General features: G+C 36.9%; 1 non-coding gene across 1 annotated transcript; it reads left to right on the top strand.

Moving 5' to 3' along the window:
- Positions 1-2,876: 2,876 nt before the first annotated feature.
- Positions 2,877-2,950, top strand: TRNAS-ACU (transfer RNA serine (anticodon ACU)). The gene has a single exon. It is a non-coding gene; the product is annotated as a tRNA-Ser (tRNA).
- Positions 2,951-3,612: the final 662 nt, after the last annotated feature.

The following is a 3,612-nucleotide window of genomic DNA, read 5'->3' as shown; positions in this document are numbered from 1 at the left end:
TAATTGACCTTGTTATCAGATTTTGGTGATCTTTAAGTAGACAAGTCAAAATTTCATACCCCCTCTTATGGTGTAGGGTACCTGGCCTTCTCTGATGTAGTTAGATTTGATTAAGTGATTTTATAAAAAAACAGATAGGAAGTACAATTTAGCAGTGGGTTGCAGAGAAAAAGAAAAATGCTGGCAGAAAAATCCTATTGAGTGATTAAACAGCTCTTCATTTTCTGGCTTTATGTTTATGCTAACAAATTTGTTCTCTGAAAAGTGTCCACAAAGCCAAGTCTCTGATTAACACCTTTGTAGGGATGGTTTTTCACCTATTACTAAATTAAACTTGCTTCATTGGAAAGGCAGTGACAATGTCTATAATATTTGTCTTATTAAAAACACATTAAAGGTTAAAGAACACAGTACGCAATTGGCGCAAAAAGTACCGCAAGGGTACGCCCTTAACTATACCTTAAGGAATGTACTTATACTGTAAACATTTGTGCAGTGATAATGTGTAGATGTAATGCAGTGTAACCGTGTTAGCTTAAAAGCTGTATGAGCGACTATGACGCTCTGAGAACCTTTATGCATTTATAATAATCAATCAAATACCGGTCTAAGGTTCTAACGCCTTTAGTGAGAGAATGAACGTTCAAAAAGAATAATACAATACAAGCTATACACTACCAAAATAACATAGAATATCTAACCAAGTTACTACACATAAAATACAATAAAGACACAATTACTTTTAAAAGGTGAAGGAGAGAGAGAATGGCTTATAACATTAAATAAGAGACAATATGGTTGCAGATAAACCTACACATGTGAGAGACAATCGCTGCGCAGTTAGTCAATGCTGAATACCGCATGGGATAGAAGCTAGACTCCATTTTGGGAAAACTCCCATGATTCCAAAGACTGCAACACATGGTTGAAAGGGGGAGGGGAAAACACCCAGCAGCAGCCATTTCTTACAAACCAACTAATCTTATTCCACATTCCAATCCAACTTCCTAGAACCATCTTATTCAATTTCACATTCCAAACAAACTCAGTATCTCAATAACCAGAGCATATGGTATGATGGCTATGCTATATGAATTATCACAAGACCAGATCACAATGTAACCACACATATCAGCCTGCCATTGCTACAAAACCCATATTCACAAGTAACTGCATGGCGGTATTCATGATTGACAAGATATATTATAACAAACCAGCACAATCTATTTTAAATCACCATAGGCAAACAAATACCACAAATGCTATGCTACAGGTTGTCTAATGTCCCAGCTACCATCACAGATTCCCAGATCTATCACACAAACAAGTTACAATATCCTATTTAAACCAGCACCATTGACCTTAAAGCCATATGTCTATATTTCCTTATCTAGCCATGTGAATTCAATACTTAGCCTTTCACTTGGAGGTCAGTCCTGGGTATGAAGCAGCCATGCTGCTGGGTGCCAGGTAGCTGTGTGAGTGAGTGAGCCCTGTGATTTCCAGTGGATAATATCATACCTGCATTCCAGCTGTGGGGGGGTGTCAACCACAGGAAGTGTGTCTTTCACAGTATGTGGGCTGTCTTGTATCAGTGAGCTGAGCATGTGAGCTTGGTTATGCAAAATGTTGGGTGATGACTAACACATTCCTGTCTTGTGGAAAGCTATTGTTTGGCGAATACAAAACAAAACCCTGTCTCTGGGTTTTGTTCGATATTCATGATGTCCACTTTCAGTTGAGACAATGACATCTCAGCAATCATTCTTCTGGAGACAAACCCTAAGCCCATTGGTAAACACAGGTGTTGGCCCTCCTCATTGAGTCTCAAAGCTCAGTGTAATTAAAGGCTATTGTACTCCATCTGCGGGAAAGATACTGATTTGGAATATAATTAATCTTCAATTACTATTCCTGTGCTTAACTATGCATAAGAACATGTGAAGCCCTCCCAACATGCAAGCTATTGTTTGGGGAATCTCTAAGGTCAAAGAGCCATTTGAGACCCACTGATACCTGCTGGACTCAGGGGAATATTAACTTATAAAATCCATTATTTTGATTAAATATGTAGCGTGCACACGCATGAAGTGCATATATGGCAACGTGCAGCGTGATATTTTTCTGACTTTGACAGCAGCAAGATGCATCCTCATTTCAATGTCTACTGAAATAATACAGGTTGACACCAGGAAACATTAACGCCACTGCATCCTTGCTGCTTTCTCATGTGGAAGTCTGTTTAATGTGAAAACAAGGTGATATCTAATTAGCACACAGGTAAGGAATTAAGAAAATCTTTATTTAAGGGTGAAGAAGTTTCTCACAAAATCGTTGCCCCAATGCATCATTGAAATTCAAGCTGGAAAGATGATTTTAATATATCACTTGTACATTTTGTATTGCTCTTCTGGTGACAATGTAGTTTGTTTTTGTCAATTACCATTTTAATAATAGGGTAAAGAAAATTAAGTGGATTTTTGAAAGAAAACAATACTGTCAATATACTATTAAAACAAATTAAAATGGTAAAAGTTATTGTACTTTAAGTAAAAATAAAAGAGCTAAAATATCAATCCCAGTTTTGGATTACTTTAATTAAAAAAAAAAATGCATATTGCAGAGGATAGTTTCAATCTGCCTACCTCTGGGTTATGGGCCCAGCATGCTTCCATTGCAGTACTCTGCTGCACATGTAAGTGCAAGAGATCCTGAAGCACTCACTCATCATGGGAAAGTACCAATGTGTTTCTTCGTTGGTTGATCTAAGAAACATCTTACAAAAACTCTCCAGATTATTGACTTTTTAAAGTTTTTCTAGGAATCGTTCTAGATGAATGCTTATTAGCCTTTGTCAGTATGCACTTTTGCAAAGTGTCTCTGTGGCGCAATCAGTTAGTGTGTTTGGCTACTAACCAAAAGGTTGGTGGTTCAATCCCACCCAGGGATGTAATTGACCTTGTGATCAGGTTTTGGTGATCTTTAAGTAGACAAGTCAAAATTTCAAACCCCCTCTTATGATGTAGGGTACCTGGCCTTCTCTGATGTAATCAGAGTTAGATTTGATTAAATGATTTTATAAAAAATAGCTAGGAAGCACAATTTAGCAGTGGGTTGCAGAGAAAAAAAATATGCTGACAGAAAAATCCAATTGAGTGATTAAACAGCTCTTCATTTTCTGGCTTTATTTTTATGCTAAAAAATTTGTTCTCTGAAAAGTGTCCACAAAGCCAAGTCTCTGATGAACACCTTTGTAAGGATGGTTTTTTACCTATTACTAAATTAAACTTGCTTCATTGGAAAGGCAGCATGATGCATCCTCATTTCAATGTCTACTGAAATAATACGGGTTGACACCAGGAAACATTAACGCCAATGCATCCTTGCTGCTTTCTCATGTGGAAGTCTGTTTAATGTGAAAACAAGGTGATATCTAATTAGCACACAGGTAAGGAATTAAGAAAATCTTTATTTAAGGGTGAAGATGTTTCTCACAAAATCGTTGCCCCAATGCATCATTGAAATTCAAGCTGGAAAGATGATTTTTATATATCACTTGTACATTTTGTATTACTATTCTGGTGACAATGTAGTTTGTTTTTGTCAATTACC

Source organism: Pseudophryne corroboree, unplaced genomic scaffold (assembly GCF_028390025.1).
Source record: "Pseudophryne corroboree isolate aPseCor3 unplaced genomic scaffold, aPseCor3.hap2 scaffold_585, whole genome shotgun sequence".
Lineage (NCBI taxonomy): Eukaryota > Metazoa > Chordata > Amphibia > Anura > Myobatrachidae > Pseudophryne > Pseudophryne corroboree.
The sequence above is the reverse complement of the archived record's forward strand: the minus strand, read 5'-3'. Positions and strand labels throughout refer to the sequence as shown.